The following is a 21,646-nucleotide window of genomic DNA, read 5'->3' as shown; positions in this document are numbered from 1 at the left end:
ATTTCTATTTTCGGTAAAATCTGATAGAGTGAAAGAAGGGAGGAGACTGGTGTTAAGCTGGGTCAAAGGAAGTGTTTTTATTCATTCTTACAGGACCTCATCTAGAATACATTAAGTTCTTGTCATAGAAGACATTATGATTTACATCTTATCTCTCTGGATTTTGTTGAGAAATCGTACAGAATCAGAGGAAATCCATATGGTTAAAAACTGAGCCTTATGAAGGTGCCTTTTGCCAAGTCAGATAATTGGTCCATCTAGTTTAGGGATAGGCATCCCCCAGTGCATGTGCTGAACAGTAGTATGCCAGACCATTTTGCTTACCACACAAGGTCAGTACTCCACCCAAGAGATCAAGGTGAACCTCTGAGGCAGCATATGGGGAAGGGTGGTGGCTCAGTGGTAGAGCATCTGCTTGGCATGCAGAAGGTCCCAGGTTCAATCCCTGGCATCTCCAGTTAAAGGGACTAGGCAAGTAAGTGATGTGAAAGACCTGTCTGAGACCCTGGAGAGCCGCTGCTGGTCAGAGTAGACAATACTGACTTTGATGGACCAAGGGTCAGATTCAGTATAAGGCAGCTTCATGTGTTCATGTGCTCATCTCTGGGATTCAGCTTGCTCCCAGTATTTCTGGCCAAGTAAAACCCTTGTCTCCCACATCCACATTCCACATTCCACGGAACACTGATATCTTGGCACTCGGTGCAACATTCTCCCCTACCCTCAGAGGTTTGGATCCAGTGGAGGATTTTGGAGAAAAAATGGGATGATTTTGACCATCTCCCTCTCATGCTCCTGTGGGGGGGTGACCCCCAAGAGTAGCACTTCTACTGCAGCCCAAAATACTGTTCTTAGGGGACATAGGCCCCCAAAGGGAAAGTTGGTCAAAATCATCCCATTCTTTCTGTGAAAATCCTCCCCTAGCTCCAAACCTCTGATTAGCTGCTATTTTCCAAGATCTCAAGCTAAGAAGTGTGTTTCCTATTCTGGCTTCTTGAGATCCTCCATTGGAGGTGTCAGGGATGAAACTGGGACATCCTGAATATAAACACACACTCTTTCACTGTGTTATGGCCAGTCAAATGAAGAAACCCTGTTGAGGGACTACCTCTTTAACCTAGGGATGCGAAGGAGAGTTGGGGAGATTTCTCATTAATTTCCAACCTGAGTAGATTTCTACAAAAGTGAATAGCCTGGGGAATGAAGTCTGAATCAGCAAACTTCATTCCTGATAAAGCTACCGTTTCAGTTAATTCAAACTTTGGGGTGAAGGAGACCTCTGTAGCATAATAGCTGAGGAACAGGTAGAGTAGGAAAGAAAAAAGAATAGGAACCAAGAAAGGCATACGATCCATACTGCCAGGTAAAGGCATTGCAAAGTCCTTTTGTTCAGAAGGCTTTGGAGAAAAAGCTAGCTCATTATGATTTAGGTCATATCTCTCTGTCAAGAAGAAGACTTTCCTGGTGTGTTAATTAAGACAACAATAGAATTCATTTAGCCAGGCGCCCTATTCTTTCTTAAAGGACAGTTAAATGTTACCCATCTGAATAGGGCATTTGAAGCTTTGTTTTTCATTTTAATGGGGAATTCTCTCTTGCTGTATACTGTAGTATGCTTTATAACTGCCTTAATATTGCAATTCCTTATTCCTTTTGTGTGTATGTATGTTGTGGGGAAGGGGAGAGGAGAGTGAGTTATTGACATTTTTAATAGCAGTGCCTAGGGAATGAATTGGCTTTGAAATAAATTTATGTTTCCTATTTTAATATTCATTTTTTAAGACAAAAGAGTCAAGTGTGAGATTAGTGCCAAAATGAAAAATGCTTTGTATTTACGGGATTCGGTCCCTCTGGAATGATAGCCGAGTTCTCACATTTCCAAAACCTGTGCAACAAAGTACACTTAGTGTCTAAGATCTGGGATCGTGAAACTGACAACACTTGAATATAAACGATGAAACGAATGGAATTATTTGACGTCTAGATCTTAAGAGCTTAGGGCAGTTAATAGGATGCTAATTCCTCTCCCCTAGGCTCCCTAGCGATGGCCACCAAATGTCAGGTTCAATGAAACTGTGTGTTGGTGCAGGATAATGTAAGACTTCGTTGGATCTGGAGAAGTGAATTTAGAAGTGGAAGGGCACAGGGCAGCTCACAGCAGCACCTCTCTACATACTCTTTGGTGCCTCAACATTCCAGGTATATTCTAGCACCAGCTGCTTATTTATACTCCCTGGAAAGGAACACACATAGGAGGGCCTATACGCTAGCCAGATGTGCAGCCCTACCATCTGCCATATTAGGAGGGAGATTTAAGAAGATCTCCAGGGTGGAGAAACTTTGCCCGTGTAACACAGGGGAGCTGGAAACCATGGAGCATGTATTTTTTAGATGTCCCCTCTACAAGTCAGCCCGCTTCAATATTATTGACCCTTTGATTAGGGAAATGGGCTCTGGTGATGAGGGTGAATGGACCAAAATGTTTCTGCTGGAAGACAGCTCCCCAATTTACCACCCAGGTTGCAAAATATTGTGCAGTAGCAATGAAGCTACGTCACCTTAATGTACATCCTTAATTTGTGGAATTGTAAAATTGGGTGATTCCTAATTTTGTTGGCTTTGGTTGTAAACATCTACTCTGTATGGTCAGTTCCTGTTTTACCTGTTTTATCTGGCATACTAGCCGCAAACAAATTTATTTATTTATTTACTCTTTGGTGCATAGATGGTAAGCTTAACCCAAACATTCTTGGTCTTAAAGATCGGAGTGCAATATATGGGTGGAGGTAATAACTATGGAAGAGCCAGCTTGGTGTTGTGGTTAAGAGTGGCGGCCTATAATCTGGAGAATCAGGTTCAATTCCCTACTTATCCACATGAAGCCTGCTGGGTGACCCTGGGCCAAACACAGTTCACTCAGAACCCTCTCAACCTATGCAGAGGCAGGCAATGGAAAACCACCTCTGAATGTCTCTTATCTTGAAAACCCTATGGGGTCACCATAGGTCAGCTATGACTTGACAGCACTTTCCACTACAATAACTATGGTGGGCACAGGTCATTTTAGGTGTTAAAGGTATCACTGACACCTGGTATTGAGCTCTAACATTTGAATTTCACATAAATTAATTCTTCTGGACATCTCAGTTTTAAAATTTCTGATAGTGTAATCTGAGGTTTTCTGTTGTGTGTTTTTTAAAAAATATATTTGTTTTACCTATATGGGCATTAGTTCACTCTAGAGTGTACCTCCCTTTTCACTATTGGAAAATCTTGGGCTGCATACCTCCCATCTTAAGTGGATTCAGTGACATTGTGAATTCAACTGTGATACCATCTGTTTGTACACATAATGCAGAACAAAGAAAATACCCCCAGTTATTACCTTAAGACGTTGGCAATATTCTGTTGGTATTAGATTTAAAGCCAGATCATCCAGTTAAATGTTTTGTCTTTGTGCAATGTTCAAGGGAGAGGGATGCATGTTGTCATACGATTATCTCCTTGAAATTAAGATCTCCAATTGCAAAGGCAATTTATGTGATCAAAGCAGTTCCAGTTTCTTCAATTGCAAAGATGGACTTCCAGAAGTGAAATTTGTAATGTACTGAGAGCCTTGCCCATATAGTGGATTCTCTGAGTGAATACATCACGAAGAAGAAAAAGAAGAGTTGGTTTTTATATGCCGACTTTCTCTACCACTTAAGGGAGACTCAAACCGGCTTACAATCACCTTCCCTTCCCCTCCCCACAACAGACACCCTGTGAGGCAGGTGGGGCTGAGAGAGCTCGAAGAGAGCTGTAACTTGCCCAAGGTCACCCAGCTGGCTTCATGTGTAGGAGTGAGGAAACAAATCCAGTTCACCGGATTAGTGTCTGCCGCTCATGTGGAGGAGTGGGGAATCAAACCCGGTTCTCCATATTAGAGTGCACTGCTCCAAACCACTGCTCTTAACCACTACACCACGCTGGCTCTCCAAGGAGCATGTGTAGAGACAAAATTAACCATTTGAGCTGACCTTTGGTAGATTTGAGAAGAATTCAAAGGAGCCATTTGCCAGGTGAACATCACCTGGAATCCCTAGCAGGTACCAGAGTCTATGCCTAATTGATGTGGTTGCTGATGTTTTGCTGAACTGATTCCAGAAGAACTCCCACAAGGGATTTTGCTAGCTACCTTTCAACTAAAAATAATTGCCATATCAATCAGCTCTCTTATGGTAAGTGAGAAAAAAAAGCAAACAGGCTTTCTTGTAGGAAGCTTTTGTTTAGTTACACAAGATTCTTCCTTCCCTAACAAGTCACTTATTCTTCCCTCACAAAATATTACACTTGAATCTCAAAATATGCAAAGCTACAATGGAGACCATAACAGTTGTATCTGTGCCCTAACAAAATCTTGTTATATATATATGTTATTATTATTATTATTATTTTGTTTGGGGTTTTTTAAAGCTGTATTTTAGGCATGCTGGTTACTGGTTATGTTGTGAATGGAATTATTTTAGGATGCCATGTTAAGTGAATTTTTATTACTTTCCCACAAAGCCCCACTATGCCCTCTTTTTCCCCTGTTCTGTACCACTCAGACACCTTTGTTTAATGCTCTAACGGGGGGGACGGGGGACACACCATGCAGCAACCGCCGACAACAACACCACTCTGAAAGCAAGTACAACCACCCACGTAGCAATTTATCATGTAATCTCTTGAAAAGAGGATCAACTATAGCATCCTTTCAATTGTTCCGATGGATTACAGGGAGGGGCTGTGGCTCAGGGGTAGAGCATCTGTTTTGAATCCAGAAGGTCCCAGGTTCAATCCCTGGCATCTTCAGTTAAAAGGATTAGGCACTCAATCAGGCGAATGATCTCTGCCCGAGACTCGGGAAGTCATAGTAGTCAGTATTGACCACGTTAGACAGAAAGGCAGCTTCATGTGTTCATTTTATCATGTATCTACATCAGTCTGATGGAGCAAGATGGAGGTCCAGTTCTCCTTACCATCTGCTGGGAGATATTGATGGTTCTGTTCAGATGTAATACTGTGTGTGACTTGGAAGTGTACAGGTCTGCTGGTTGGCTTGGGGTCTGGCAGAACACATGTGAAGAGGCCAGTAAAACTAATGTTGTCCTGTAAGGATTGACTCGGTGGTCTCCATAATATGAAAACGTTCACATCACAGTGGCCTTGTGAATGGCCTCATCTGTTGTTACCTCTATCAAAGAGTATCTCCGTGTAAATGCTGATGGGCTGCGAGCGTGCCGGCAGCATCTAATGCTGCTAAGGCATTTGCATGGGGGCAACCATTTGTTTTGAACTAGAGAAGACAACTTGTCAAGTGGCCATAGATACGGAATTATGGTGAATTGGCATGGTTCAGTCAAGAGTAGCAACGTTGCATGCAGAAGGCCTCAGGCACAATCCCAGGCATGTCTACTTCAAGGACCTCGGGCAGCAGATGCTGGGAAAGAGTTTTATCTTCCTGGGATTCTGGAGAGTGTCCATCAGTCAGCTACCTGGACCACCAGTGGTCAGGGCATCTTCATCAAATAAATGAGGAACCAATATGGATACCCTTAATTACAGTACTTTGGATAATTGTCTTAGGGCACTTTGAAAGGTGAGAATGAAGTAATGTTGAGGAAGACAGTTTGTCTCTGGGACATTTGTCTCTGAAAAAGACAAATCACCGCCTGGATTTATCAAACGGGACAGTTCCTCAGACCTCTGGTTGTACCTGAACTGAGATGGCTACCAGAAAGATAGCTGCCTCTAATTTAACAGGGGGGGGGGGGAGATTTTTAAAGCATTGTCTCAATCACTAGCATGACAGAATCCTTCCAGTTTTTGCCAAAATCAAAATGTCTGTTATCTCTCTCAGTCTGGCACCCAGCTAAAGACTAGAGTAGAAGATGGGAATGGGAAACTAGCAGTATTCAGCCATAATGTTGTAATTATAATTTAAAAAGTTAAAAATTAATAAATTTCTGTTAAAGCTAGCCCAGTTCTAGAACTTCTTCCCCATCCCCCAGACGTACAATCCTCATAGCTGACTTTCATTTCTTCTGCTAAATAAATAAATAAACTTAAGAAGGTGGATGGATAACCTTATATTCTCAAAGGAGTTCAGAAGAAAAAAAATCCCACTGGTATTCTAGATGTTTCCACCTTAAGGGCAATGGACTGCATCAATCAAATATGTCTCCCAGTAGAGGATACCATGTGCCAACTAGAGGACTGTGCTTGTATGATGCAAAAACATCTTGTATCCAAAAACTGAAGCAGAAAATTTCAAAAAGGGACATTGGGGACATGGCATAGACAGTTGCTAGGCTGTTACATTTAACACATTTAATACATTTAACACAACTACAATAATGTGCATTTTTGCTATATTTGGAAGTAGGCTTGAGGAAGAGAATCACATTTAGTGGCTCAGTCACATACTGATGGAATGCAAGAGATACAGTCTAAAGAACATCGAAAATTTGAAAAGAGGGAAAGAGGGTATTTTGAAATGTATGCTACTTCCTTCAGAAAACCAGAAGAATAAGTTTACCCCCCCTTTTTTGTGTGTGTTTGGTTGGCAAACCCAGACAAAACAAGTTAAGAGTTGTAAGCAAGAGATGGAAGAAGCTGCAGTCAAGTTGACATAAGTGGATTTGGGAAAGAAAACATATAGAATCATGGCTGAAGAATTGGTGAAAAAGGAAGAATGATTTGTGGGAGGGGCCTCATTTTGATTTGTAAAAGAAATAGGTGAAGTAAATGCAAAAAGTGATCCAAACTTCAGTGAAGCGACCCTCTATTGAGTTATGCCATTGATCAATCATTATTGACATTATATGTGCTGACTACCCTTGGCTTCCTGGCAGAGAGAGGTCTTTCCCATACCTGCTACCCAAGATCCTTCAACCTGAGATGCCAAGAATGAACCTTAGTCCTCATGCAAAGTAGGTTCTCTACCATGAAGCCACAGCCCGGAGCAAGATATTATTAATCAGTCTCAATAGCATAGACCATCTAATAGTAGCAAAATACTTACCTGAACAAGAAATCATTTTCTCTTTATTTTATTTTTTGAAGGAAGTTGAAGCAGCGTACGGGGATCCAGGGGTTCGATGTTGTTACTGTAAATCTGTGATCTTGCTATGATTGCCTTAATTATGTATTAATGTTGAAAACTAAATAAACAGGCTTTAAAAATAGTCTCCAGACAGGGATTTTGGGTAAATGGGCATTGGATCGTTGTAAATCATCAAACCTAAAATGAAGCTGTGTTGCACACAGGCTATCAGCATGTGCAGGCTCCATCATTCACTTCCATGGAAAGAAGGCAGTGCTTTCATGCCAAGCTGCCACTGAAGAAGGAAAGCATTATTTGGGAAGCTGTATCAAGGGCCTGTGACTGAAAGAGTCCTCTGGATCATGGGGTGCAGTTCTATGAGAACTGGGACTGCCAACTTCGAAGGCTTTAAGAAGGGAGTGGACATGTTCATGGAGGACAGGATATCCATGGCTACTAGTCAAAATGAATACTGGTCATGATGCATACCTATTGTCTCCAGTATCAGAGGAGCATTCCTACTATACTGGGTGCTGTGGAACCCAGGCAGGATGCTGCTGCTGCGGTGGTCTTGTTTGTGGGCTTCCGAGAGGCACCTGGCTGGCCACTGTGTGAACAGACTGCTGAACCTGATGGACCTTGGTCTGATTCAGCATGGCTTTTCTTACGTTCTTATGAGAGTAAAGCAAAACTGTACCCTTTTTTTTAACCAGTTCCTCAGGAAACCTTTGCCCAACTTACAGATGCTCAAATGTGTGGGCCTGCCGCAAAAGATGGCTCCATTACAAGGCATCTTAGTGATCTTTTCAATATGACCTACTAACAGTGTAATCCTAAAAAAGCACTTGCCTGAGTAGGATTCTGAGAAGATCTGCTTAGGAAAGCCATGGAGACTTATAGCTCTGTTCCATTTGTTCAGCTTGATTCTGTTTTAGTTGAATGAAGACTGTTAAAAGATTGGGTGGACTTACAGAAATGGGATGCCAAACTCGTTTTACTATGCCACTCTTAGCTCTGTTCCCTTCTCTGCCTTTCCACATAGCCCTTCAGCCTTCCATTCTACATGCAGAAGCATTCAGGCTTGGGGTTGTGGTCAGGAGACATGCACGGCTTGAGATTTATTCTTGGACTTCAGATAAGAATGGAAGGGGCTTAGATCACATCCTCAGTCCTCTTCCTCCTTCCCAAGGGTAAGATCCACAGCCTGATCACACATACAGGAAGATCCTTTATGCCTTTTCTGCAATCTCAGAATAAAATAGGCTTGTGCAGGCCCGGCAGGAATTCTACCTAGCCCCCTATAGGGCCCCTGTTCTTCCCAGGGCCGTAAACGACAACTCCAGCATCCCAGGGCCATACTGCTGCACCAGTGCAAGATCACCAGCGTGAGCACCCCAACACCGGCGTCCCTGCCTCTCTCAGCAGCACAAGAAGCCCGGACGCTGGCGCAGCCACTTGCGCACCTCCTGAGTTGTTTTGGCCCCAAAGCTCAGGAATGTGCTGCCCATCTTCTCTTGCTTCCTGTCGAAGATTTTTTTTTTTTTGCTTCTTTATTCCTCCTATTAAATATCCTATATGCAGAATGAGAAATAGGAGGATCACAGACGTAATTCTGATATCTATCCAGCTTTGTAGGTATTACCTCCCCTGCCCCCGCCCCCACCTGGAACAGTCAGAAGAATCTTTCTGGTTTAGGATTTTTCTCATTAATGTGGCTTGAGTTTCCCATTGTTATCTGGCAGATTAAATAACTGGCAGTCCTTTTTTTTTACAATTGCCCGCAGCCTAATTTTCTTTTGCATTTAGGACAGTTCCTGTGAATTGTTTTGCTATCAATGTCATGGCAAAAGACTAATTGTAATGCACCTATAAAAGATGGGAAAAAATGGAAAAGGAAATTCATTTGAAATCAAAGGATGTAACCATTATCTATAAATGCCACACATCTTTTTTCAGAAATAACTGGTCTCTGTTTGGCTTATCGTAATTGTTTATATTCCATCCAAGGAAGCCAGAATCAAAAGGGATGGGAGCTACTTGGATGAAGATTAGCCTCTTGTAATCCCTGCATCTCCTGTTCCTTTGCTCGTTATTTTGTTTGCTATTTGGGGATTATTTTGAATTTCTCATCTCTGCTCTTTGAATCTGAACATCCCTGTTTCAATTTCATTTTCTCCCTTCCACCCATTGAACATACAGTTCATTGTTTTCATAATATTTTCTGTTTCCTTGCACTGAATTTATCCTGCAAATATAGATCCTGTACTTATTTTTCAACACTGTGTAACAATAAACAAGGGTTGCAAACACATTACACTATGTGTATGAATGGTGCATATGAGTGGTGAACGTTGTACACATAAATACCATACAGATAGTGTATATATGCTTACATGGTACAACTGGGTCTACAAAACTAACAGTAAAAAAGCAAGGAACAGTAAAAAAAAGAATCAAAATAATTATTTATTAGATATTTATTCTTGGCTTTTCTCTTCAATAGGTAGGGTTGCCAGGTCCCTCTTTGCCACTGGCGAGAGGTTTTTGGGGTGGAGCCTGAGGAAGGCAGGGTTTGGGGAGGAGAGGGATTTCAATGCCCAAAGCAGCCATTTTCTCCTGGGGAACTGATCTTTGTTGCCTGGAAATCAGTTGTAATAGTGGGAGATCTGCAGCCACCATCTGGGGGTTATACTAAAAAAGAAGACACCACTGTACTGATACTAAATAGTTAGGAAATTAGCACAGGAGCGACACAACAATATGGTTACAAAGTGCAAAAAAGTTCTATTTAGAAAAGCTACAAGTAATAAGCAACAATCATAACAAAAACAAATCACATTATGTCTACAAAGTCCAATAGTAACTGATGTATTGAAGATAATAAAGCACAAGTGATGATGCTTTAAGAGATGACTCGGGGATACGGCCGTTTCAAATTTATTCAATTCAATTCTTCATCAGTCCCCACTACAAATACATAAAGAACAACATACAACATTTCATATATACACACGTATCTCCACAAACATGCACAAAATACATACAATATATACATATCTAAAGTATGCTAGTATACTTACAACGTCAAGAAGACTTGATACAAATAATTTTTGACTGCAGTTACTAATACGGGATCGTCACCACGTTCCACTTAGGATACAGCCAGTATAGCAGTTAGTAATACAAAATAGTCAACATGTTCCACGTAGGATACAGCCAGAGTAGCAGTGTGTATTTGTACTTTGCCAAAGGCTAAATAGATAGCCAGTGTGAGCAATACAGGCAATTGCAATAATTAGCACCAAGCCACGTATTTTCAAAATACATTTTAAGATGTAAAGACCTAGTAGTGCAAGTGGCTGCACTGGTAGAAACGAAAAACAATGCAAAGAATTAGGTCCCAGAGTGAGAATCATGAGGTACTTTTCAAGGATTGTTGGATGTGAGGGCCATAAGTAGGCTTGCCAGGCCCCATAGCTCCACCGGCGGGAGCTTTCCGGGGCTGTAGCTGTTGTGCGCAATGTGCGTGCACGCCTGGCATGATGTACACGTGCACCCTGCGCAGCGCGCCCACGTCACTTCCTGGTTTACTCAGAAGCGATGCGGACACTCTAGCAATGTCGGCCAAATCTCTATGGTTTCCATAGAGTTTTATCCAAGATTGCTAGAGCGTCCGTGTCACTTTCATGCACTCAGTGCCCGCCAGCCATCAGCTGGCCGGTGGGCAGCCCGGTGGATCGGCAGCCCGGTGGATCGGCAGCCCGGTGGATTTTACCCACCACCACCGGGCACTTGGCAACCCTAGCCATTAGTAAAGACAGAATCATAGAATCAAAGAGTTGGAAGGAGCCATAAGGGCCATCTAGTCCAACCCCCTGCTCAGTGCAGGATCAGCCTAGATAATGGCTTGAATCCTGCTTAAAAGGGAGTGTGACTTTCTCTCTTCCCCTCCCTCATGGCAACCAGGGCTGTAGCTGGGGGTGGGGGCGAGGAGGGCAGCCGCCGCCCCTGTGGCCTGCAGAGAGGGCGGCAGAACTGCCTCTCCTACAGAAGGAGCTGGCCGGGTAGGAGAGGCAATTCTGCCACCCAATCTGCATGCCACAGGGGCAGCTGCTCCCCTCCTCACCCCCCCCCAGTTATGGCCCCAATGGGAGCCCAAAACATCCCTCCTGAAGATTGATGGACCCCACCCATGGAATAGCCTGAGGGGTCATCAGCAGTCTGGAGCAGGAGGGAGCATTGGCAAAAATCACCCATCTTCCATAAGTGGAAATGTTTGTCAGGATGGAACCCAGCATGGTAGGTAGGCTGTGAAGAACAAGCCAACCATAGCCCTCGGTGTTAGGGATGTCCCAAACCCCATTGAGAAGTTTCTTCAAAGACCTGGCTCTCTCTGAAATTCTTCAGATGTTCCCCTGAAGAATTTCCTTTTTTTTCCCCTTTCCAATTTTGCTTTAGGTTAATTTGAGCACCCACTCAATCCAACAAAGTTAGATGACAATAAATAGTCATTGCTTAATCCATAAAACATCCTGGTTTCAAATTAAAATGCTGGCAGATGCAGCCTTTGTCACAAAGGAAATGGAAAAGAGCAACATGATTTAAGCGGCATTGTTAATTCAATTATCTGTAGCAGTCTCAACTTGGCAGCAAATGTTACAAAAGGCCTCCCGTTCCTTCATTGTACTGCCCAGTGCTACAGGGAGTCAGTGTTGTCAATTATTTGTCCAGGTCGGACCATTTTTCCTCACCTAACTTTATTTCCTCATGCAAATATAACCTTTATCTCTCGGTCTATCGAATTAGATTTCATTAAGGCCACTTGTCTGGCTTGGGGAATTGGTTTGGAGGGGGGGGGGGAATGATCCCTGGAAGACAACTGACCAATTGGACTCTTAAGACAATTGCAGTCCAACTCCGAGGGAAAAAGAACATCTTTATTTTGTGAAGTCTATTCTATTGCAACTCATTTGTCCTTTCACAGGGACCATCTTTATCTTTAGAATAGGGTTTCCAGCCTCCAGTTACTAGCTGGAGATCTCCTGCTATTACAACAGATCTCCAGCCGATATAGTTCAGTTCCCCTGGAGAAAATGGCCACTTTGGCAATTGGACTCTATGACAGTAAAGTCCCTCCCCTCCCCAAACCCCACCCTACTCAGGCTCTGCCCCAAAAACTTCCTGCCAGTGGCGAAGAGAGACCTGGCAACATTACTTTAGAAGGGCCTTACAATTACTGACTTGAATCCTTCAAACCAGTGCATGCATTAGATACATTACGCTGTCCTAAATGATCCAAATAATCTAAATGATCCAAATAATTACCGATAGGAACAGCCTCACAATAAATAACAATGTAAAATATAAAGTAATAAGAGCAAACACTGTGACAAAGAGAAAACCAGAGATTAATCTCAGGTTATGCTCACATCATCAGTCTTGCTTTGTATTTGTGTTCAAATGCTTTCACTGTGCTTGGTCCCACCAGGTAGATGGGTTGTAGTGGTGGACAGAGTGACTTCACAGAATAGCATTCTTCATAGTCGACCACATTTTCTCTAGTCCATCAGCTTTGGTGGACACATGAGGGCTTCAACAGAGTTTCACATAAGTGGGAGCTGCTCACTTTGTTGAGTTTTCAAAGGTAGGGAAGACCATATGTACTCAGAGCGCAATCCCGGGGGCTGAATCGGCATAGAAGCCAGCGTGACCCCGTGCTGGCTTAAGTGCCCATTTATCCCAGGATAAGGGGCACTTATGCAGGCATGGGGGGGGGGGCATTCACGCTGCCTCTAGGATGCCATGCCACTTTGCGAGGCTCTGCCACCAGCACTGCCTCCTGGCAGCGTTCCAGCGACACAAGTCCCCACACGGGCATCCCAGGAGGTTTCCTGGGGGCAGGGCTGCCTTTAGGCAGCATCCAAACCCCTTTTGCCCTGGGAACACCCCCTCAAGTTGCAGTGTTGCTACGCCACCTTTTTTCTATGAGGGCATTTCCCCCGTTTTTCAGGAATGTGCTGCCCGTCCCATTACACTGTTCTTGATTTTGAAAAGGATTGCAGGACCTTTGCCAAATAGAGGCGTACAGTACATGTGAAGCCACAAAAATGGTTTCTGAAGACACAGATTCCAGAGGTGTTTCAGCACTGTGATACACACACACACACTGGTGATACCACTTGTTTGTTTAGAAAATGTATATGTTGCCTTTCCAGAGACTTGCTGAACACCACTCACACAATAAAACAATACATTAAAGTTATTTTTAAAAGGTAAAGGTCCCCTGTGCCAGCACCGGGTAATTCTTGACCCATGGGCTGATGTCACATCCCAACATTTACTAGGCAGACTTTGTTTACGGGGTGGTTTGCCAGTGCCTTTCTCAGTCATCTTCCCTTTACCCCCAGCAAACTGGGTACTCATTTTACCAACCTCAGAAGGATGGAAGGCTGAGTCAACCTTGAGCTGGCTACCTGAAACCAACTTCTGTTGGGATCAAACTCAGGTCGTGAGCAGAGCTTGGACTGCAGTACTGCAGCTTACCACTCTACGCCACAGGGCTCATAAAAGTCATTTTTAAAAGCATTAAAAACCAGTAATAAACAACAAACTGAAGTATTCCAGGGAGATATAGAGACTGGGCAAAAATTGAATATCTTGCTAGGTGGACATAAGGTGTTTTTATTTTTGTTTTGATTAGTGCTTTAATGTAGTTTCTATGTTTATTGTTTTAATGCTTGTTTTATTTTTTATAATTTTTAATTTTATTAACAGAAATAAATACAATCACAGTTCACAAACACAGGAATGCACAAATACATGCTTCACTGATTTCAACTCTGTGATTGTACAGTTTTATTGTAATTTAGGTTGTTGTTGGTACCTGCGTTGGTACCTGTGTTGCTCAGGAGAAAGGCAGACACATAGATATTTAAAATGAATGCATGAATGAACAAAACAAAAAAAAGTAATTAAACGCACCACTAAAAACATGGTGAAACAGTTAATTCTGCTAGGATTCACCATGGATTCAATGAATTCCCTTTACTTGGTTAGGACATCCTGAATACTGTAAGAGTTTAATTGATAGAAAGGCTATTTCCCTTATGTAACAGAGAAGTGTCGGTCTGGTAACCTATTCGTGGTCATGTCCGTTGGAGACCTTGCTTAATATTTTTTTTTTACAGTTTACTTAATTTGTTTTCCCTTTAAAACACACACACTAAAAATAAGCAGCTCCATGTGCGCAACATTCAATTGCCGGAGTGTTTGTATCTTGTCCTCGAAAGGCCTTGTAATTGCCTCTCCATGCTATGCTGTAGACTCCTGCATTTAGTGCTGATCACTCTTAATAGGGCTTTGAACGTCTCACAACAAACATCAGCAGGCCAAAGCAATGCATTCCCAAGACTAAATGTCGGCATTGAAGCATCTCCATTACCTAGGCCAGACTCTCAGGAAATCTCTTTAGCTGGATTAACAGGTAGAGATTTCTCTCTGTGTTTCTGCATTCCACCATGTCGAAGTATTTCCTTGACTTTTCACTGTCCCCTAGTATGGAATGAGCCTGAAAGCACGATTGCTGTCGTTGGAGAGGGCATGATAAGAGCCTCGTGGCACAGAGTGGTAAGGTGCAGTACTGCAGTCCAAGCTCTGCTCACGACCTGAGTTTGATTCCAACAGAAGTCAGTTTCAGGTAGCCAGCTCAAGATTGACTCAGCCTTCCATCCTTCCGAGGCCAGTAAAATTAGTACCCAGCTTGCTGGGGGTAAAGCGTAGATGACTGGTGAAGGCAATGGCAAACCACCCCGTAAATATAATCTGCCTAGAAAATGTCGGGATGCGATGTCACTCCATGAGTCAGAAATGACCTGGTGCTTGCATCGGGGACTACCTTTACCTTTAAGAGGATCCGTGAGAAGGCAAGGAAGAAGAAGAAGAAGCGTTGGTTTTTGTACCCCACTTTTTCTCTACCTTTGAGTCTCAAAGCAGTTTATGATTGCCTTCCTTTCCCCTCCTCACAACAGACACCTTGTGAGGTAGGTGAAGTTGAGAGAGTTTGGAGAGAACTGTGACTACCCCAAGGGCACCCAGCAGGCTTCATGTGTAGTAATGGGGAAACCAACCCGGTTCACCAGATTAGAATCCACCGCTCATGTGGAGGAGTGGGAAGTCAAACCAGGTTCTCCAGATTAGAGTCTTCCATTCTTAACTACTGCACCATGCTGGCTCCCAGTACTAACTAACAAGTGGCCATGGGCTTTAGGAAGAAAAAAAATGGCCTTCAGGAAGAAATGCATCTGGTTGATACAGAATTTATCATTTATATAATGAGAACTTACTATGGCTTGGTTATTTACAGCTCACATCTCCTCTTGAGATATATTAGTATACTCTGGCACATTGTTTGGGAATCCCTGGTCTTCATGGTAACAACCAACTCAGAGTTCCTCTATAGGTCTACATGGTCAGATGCAGCCAAGCTTCAAGTTCTGGTTTTACAAGGTCCTTGTGCGACACTTGGTGGTCTAGAAACGATTAAAATCAAATTTGTCACAGGAAATGGCACAGTTGTACAGCAGCTAGATTGTATATCACCCCCACGGCACTCGGCTATAATGTCTACATTGTATATAACCTCACAATATATAGCTCTTCTGTGGCAACACCAATCACTATCCCGAGCTCTGCAGATCTGGAGAGAATTAATCTCATGCAGGTTGGTTGAAGGAGGAAAGAATGCCAGACAGATGGCAAAAGGAAATAATGTATGAAGTTTTATTTTATAAACGGTGATTAATTCCATTTTCATTTTAGAACCTCAGAGGTCTGAAGCGTATTTTTTTTAATCCCCAAACCTTATGTGAATAAATATGGTGACACTTAAACTACTAAACCAGAGCATGGAGTCAGCTGGTAATATTTATGCTGGCATGTGTATATATTCAGGATCAGACAGGAAGCCTACAACTTGCATATTGGATACACACTCAGACTTACAAATGCTTGGCTAGCTTTAAAAAAGGAACGAGGCAGATACAGAGAGGATCACTCCATCCATGGTTGTTTGCCATGGTGTCTCCGTTGATGCTTCCTGTTTGGGTGAATGTCTGACGAGGGGCGAAAACAGGAAAGGGTGTCAAGCTTTATGCCTTATCAGCTTCTTGGGGGCATCTGACTGGCTGCCATTGGTAGGGGATGCCATTGAATTACCCAGGCTTCTTAGTTTGAATCAGGTGTTCCCAGTTCAGTTTCGCTTCTCCCTTCAGCACATCGAATCCGCGAGTCTTTATTTGTGCACCATTTTCTGTTTTCAAAGACCCAGTTTCCCACTGTACACAATTTTGTAACATTGAGCACATGAACACATGAAGCTGGCTTATATTGAATCAGACCCTTGGTCCATCGAAGTCAGTGTTGTCCACTCAGACCGGCAGCGGCTCTCCAGCGTCTCAGGCAGAGGTCTTTCACATCACCTACTTGCCTACTCCCTTTAACTGGAGAAGCCGGGAATTGAACCTGGGACCTTCTGCATGCCAAGCAGATGCTCTACCGTTGAGCCACAGCCCCTCCTCTATTAGTGTGCATCCCCCTGTGGCACAGAGTAGTAAGCTGCAGTACTGTAGTCGAAGCTCTGCCCATGACCTGAGTTCAATCCCGATGGAAGTCGGTTTCAGCTAGCTGGCTCAAAGTCGACTCAGCCTTCCATCTTTCTGAAGTCAGTAAAATGAGTTCCCAGATTGCTGGAGGTACTTGCTGGATGGCAATGGCAAACCACTCAGTAAACACAGTCTGCCTAGTAAATGTCGTGATGTGACATCACCCCATGGGTCAGTAATGACCCGGTACTTGCACATGGGGCCACCTTTCCCTTTAGCGTGCATCAATAAATCAGCATAATATGATAATATATACAGTGTATATTTAGTATAAAGAATGGGTTGGATCAAGACCAAAATTTCCATCAGCGGAACAGAACTTTCTTACCTCTCCCCTCCTACTGCAGCACACTGATCTCCATGGAATGCTGCTTCTGGGAATAGGAGACCCTGAGGAATGACATGAAGGAGGTCTGAAGTAGGAAGGGGGGAGAAGGAAAGCATAATTGGGAAAGCTCTGTCGAGGACTTGTGACTGAAAGAGTTCTCTGAATGATGGGGTGCAGTTCTGTGAGAGCAAAGCAAATGTGCATGCTTGGTCTTTTGACCGGTTCCTCGGGAAACCTTTGCACAACTTCTAAATGCTCATATGGACAGAGATATGTGGGCATCTCACAAAAAGATGGTCCCATTACAAGGCATCTTGGTGGTACTTTCAATATGACCTACTAACAGTGTAATCCTAACAAACAAACAAAAAACTTGCCAACCTATTTAGAAAAAAAAAGTATCATTCAAGGGGGAATTTTGTCTGGCTGCCAGTGTTAGCTTTCCTTTTGCTACAGGCTTGCCATGTCTCCTGCTTCAGTGACAGACCTCCCACCCCCCACTTCCTTTTCTCACAACCACTCAGCTGGGTTGCAGGAGAAAAATGGGCAAAATGTGCCCATTGGTGTTGTCGGGGTAGGGGCCACAGTGATATCTCTTGTGGTCACCCTAGAATTGACATCATCATGGCATCATCTTCATTGTCAGCAAGGCCCATTCAGAGTGGGCAAGTCTCCTGATGGTCGCCAAGGTCATGGTGGCAAACCTATCTAGCAGTCAAGAACCCCCAGGCACCACCAGATTTTGAGGCATGTTTGCTCTGTCAGGTGGTCACAGTAATAGAAGAAGAAGAAGAGTTGGCTTTTATATGCCGACTTTCTCTCCCATTTAAGGGAGAATCAAACTGGCTTACAATCACCTTCCCCTCCCCACAACAGGCACCCTGTTAGGTAGGTGGGGCTGAGAGAGCTGTGACTAGCCCAAGGTCAAATTGGGTTTCTGAACAGGGGGAGAAGTGTAAAGCCCAACCAAGCACATCCTTTCGACACACAATCCAAAGGATGGTGAACAGTCTTGTGTAGAGGAGCTACTACAGCATGGTTCTCCAGGTCATGGTGGAATCCTGGGTGTGTAACCTTGGGTGTCCGGCAGAAACCATGATATGGCCATCCTTTGGACCTACTTAGTGGCAAACAAGGCTGTAGCAGGTTTGAAAGTGTATGTGTGAGGCAGGTGGAGATGGTGGTGAGAGAACAACCTTGAGGGACCTAAATATATATATATTAAAAAAATAGGGGAAGAGACATTTAGTAATATCTCACATGTAGCAGAGCCGGGGTGCTTGGAAGAGGGTTTGGTTGACTGTTACATGTGGAGGGTGTCCTGAAATCACTAGCAGGAATGTTTTCCTGGGTGCAACTTCCCTACCTTTATGTTTTCAGCAGGCAATGGTAAGGGAGTTGGTGCCACAACAAAGCTTAGTTTAATGATGCAAAACAGGATGGGATACCAGCTGCGACCTGGTGGGGAGGGAAGAGTCAGAGAAACAGTGCCAAAACCAGGAATTGACACGACAAGCCAGGTTTCAGTGATCATCTGTGGTCCTATTCCCAGTCTCACAAACTCACCACTGTCAAAAGAAACCGCGGTTGCATGTTGTGTCTGAACTGAATCAAAAGACATTTGTCCATAGGGTGCTTTCTCTCTGTCTGCCATATCCCTTGAAAACGTCACCTTCTCTTTATAAGCCAGATTGTAACACAGCTTGATCTCCATTGTTGTGAAAACTCTACATTTATGTGTGTGAATAATGTGCAATGTAGATAAAGATGGTGGATACGATCAAATTGGCTGACATAAGAAAAGCTGTTGAGTGCCATGAGGGGCCTGCCTTTTTTTTTAATGTTCTCTCTTTCTTGTTTTTTTGGGTTAAGCTTCAAAGTTAACTTTACCCTGTTAATCACTTAAATCTTTAAATAATTAGCATTTGCTATTCACTGGGGCTGAACATTTAGCAGGCTTTAGCGGCAATTAATTAGGTGTTTTCCCCCAAAGTTCATCAAGCTTTTAAAAACAAAACTTGGGGGAAGATGAATCTCATAGCTTATTCCACTGACATTCCCAAACACATTTCATTTGTTTGAAAGACAGATCTTTCCCCTGAAGTATCTGTGGGTTCAAATGGTGATAATTTATTTTAAAGAACTGATAAATACTCCTGGTCTGGTCTTCCCAGATCAGATTGACAGCTGTGAGAAGTTCATGGGGATCCTGAACCTAATGGGAAAGTGTTAAGTTGCAACTGGATGCGGGGATGTGTAATTGTTTGACTCATCTTATGATACAAAAAAAAAAAAAAAGAGAGAGAGAGAGAGAATAATTCATGAAGCATTAGAAAAGTTATGACAATAGGAGACCATGGAGAGATTTGGCTGCAGAGGGATATCAGATCCAAGCCTTCTCCAGCACAATGACTTAGAACATCATTACTGAAGGTCAGTGTAATACTTTTCATTATTTTTCCTTGTGCTTCCCACTTTTCACATGATTTCCCATTTGCCTGAGTGACCAAAGAGTGATGTGTGTATGTGTGGCTACACACCCTGCTATTGTTGGGAGAGAGACTGTGGCTCATTTGTGGAGTATCTGTTTGGCGTGCAGAAGGTCTCAATCTTCAATCTCCAGCATTTCCAGTTAAAGGGATCAAGTATTAATTGACCTGGAAGACCTCAACGTGAGACCCTGGGAAGCTGCTGATAGTCAGAGTGGACAATACTGACTTTGGTAGACGAATGGTCTGACTCAGTTTGAAGCAGCTTGATGTGATGTGACCCCATGTGATATGGTTGTCAGGTTGCAACATTGCTGGCATTCAGATGTCGCAAGCAAAACTAACTTGTTTATGACAAGAACCAATCAAAGTCATTGGTTTCATGCATTCCTTTCTCCATTCATTCTCACATTTTGTAGACCTGGACAATTTTGACATCATAACAATTTGTGGGTCATTGAAGACTTTCTGGTCTGCAATTCTGACACCGTGCCCAAAATGAGCTGGAAGGAGTATAGGAACCCAATCTATCTATCGATCTATCATCTATCGATCTATCATCTATCGATCTATCATCTATCGATCTATCATCTATCTATCATCTATCATCTTTCTTTCCTTCTTTCCTTCTTAAACTCATTTATTATCTTTTAAAAAATATTTAAATATTGTATTTATGCTTATTCATAAACATTCATCGCCCAATCTCATCAGATCTTGGAAGCTAGGCAGAGTTATTTTTTGGATGGGAGACCACCAAGGCATACCAGGGTTGCTATGCAGAGGACAGCAATGGTAAACCACCTCTATTCGTCTCTTGCCTTGAAAACCCCATAAAAGGGTCACCATAAGTTGGCTGCAACTTGATGGCACTTTAGACACACATACATTTAAGTGTGTCTTGTTTCAAGCCCTTCTTTGGGTGCCCTTCCTTCTGAGGTTAGACAGGTGGTAACCTGAGAGAAGGCTTTCTTGGTTGTCGCACCAGAACTATGGAACTGTCTCCTCAGGTTAATGATTGCATCTCCTTCCTGCCGCATTTTGAGTTCTGTCTCTGCATTTTTACAAATGCATTTTAGTTTTGGTTTTAATTGGTTTTTGATCTATTTCTATAATGCTCTGTTTTAATTATTAGCTGTCTTGGTGATCAGGAAGAAAGACAAGATATAAAAATGGTAAATAAACAAAGCACAATGAAAAGAGAAGAGAGGTAAAAAAAGGGGGTACTAAGCAAATAAACAAAATATCCTGGGGAGGGGGGGAAGCATCCTTCCCCAATCTACTGCAGAATATTGGACTCTCTAAGTCCTCTAGTGATCTTTTGTTAACATCACCAAATAAAGAGGTCAGATGCGTTTCTTAGAATTGGCACCAACAGCTGTAGAAAGTTTATCTTGACATCAGTCTTGAATGTGGAGGTTTTTTTAAAAAAAAACCACCTTTCCAAATCAGCTTGTTTTATGCTTCTCCTTTGAGATAACTAGTTGAAGAGTTAAATGTCTGGTGCCCTTACAACACTGTGTTTTCCACCACCACAGGGTCAAGATGACATTTTTAAAGTCAAGATGTGTGTTGAGATTTATTTATTTATTTTTTGGTGGGAGTGTTCCAGTTATAGGCAACTGAAAAGCATTATTTCTATCTACAACTACTGCTTTTCATAAAATTGAGTAATGCTTCAACATGATTTCTTCAGAAGTTGGCCATTTTGAAGATTCTTTTGATTTTTGGCTTTCAGGGGACTGTAACATTTCTCTTGTTCCTTTTTTTTTTGGGTGCTTAAGAGTTTTTGTTGCCATTCATAGCTATGGATTAGGGATGAGGGTGGGTGGTTAGGCATCACCTGAAGGCGATGCAGCTGCACCTCTTCCAGCCCTTTGCACAGTGGTGTTGCTATGACACTTTTTTTTGTCATAGCCTCGCTGTTTTCAAGAGGGCATCTTATCTTTTCTTTTTCCTATTTTTTGTTTTGTTTATTAAATACAATTTTTTACCACCACAGTGGCCAGGAAGCCTCTGAGGAGGCTGTCCATCAAATAAATACATTTTGTGATTGTCCCCGTCATCCCATGGAAGCTATTTTGTGATGGTCCCCAGCCCC

General features: G+C 42.8%; 1 protein-coding gene and 1 non-coding gene across 3 annotated transcripts in view; both read left to right on the top strand.

Annotated features, from left to right (window-relative positions):
* The window catches only part of PCDH11X (protocadherin 11 X-linked), a 793,680-nt gene that overhangs the window by 137,501 nt on the left and 634,533 nt on the right, over positions 1-21,646 (top strand). The window lies entirely within an intron of this gene.
* TRNAS-UGA (transfer RNA serine (anticodon UGA)) lies at positions 4,765-4,836 on the top strand. Its single transcript has one exon. It is a non-coding gene; the product is annotated as a tRNA-Ser (tRNA).

The sequence above is a fragment of the Euleptes europaea genome, chromosome 13 (assembly GCF_029931775.1).
Source record: "Euleptes europaea isolate rEulEur1 chromosome 13, rEulEur1.hap1, whole genome shotgun sequence".
Lineage (NCBI taxonomy): Eukaryota > Metazoa > Chordata > Lepidosauria > Squamata > Sphaerodactylidae > Euleptes > Euleptes europaea.
This window is presented reverse-complemented; position numbering and strand designations above follow the sequence as displayed.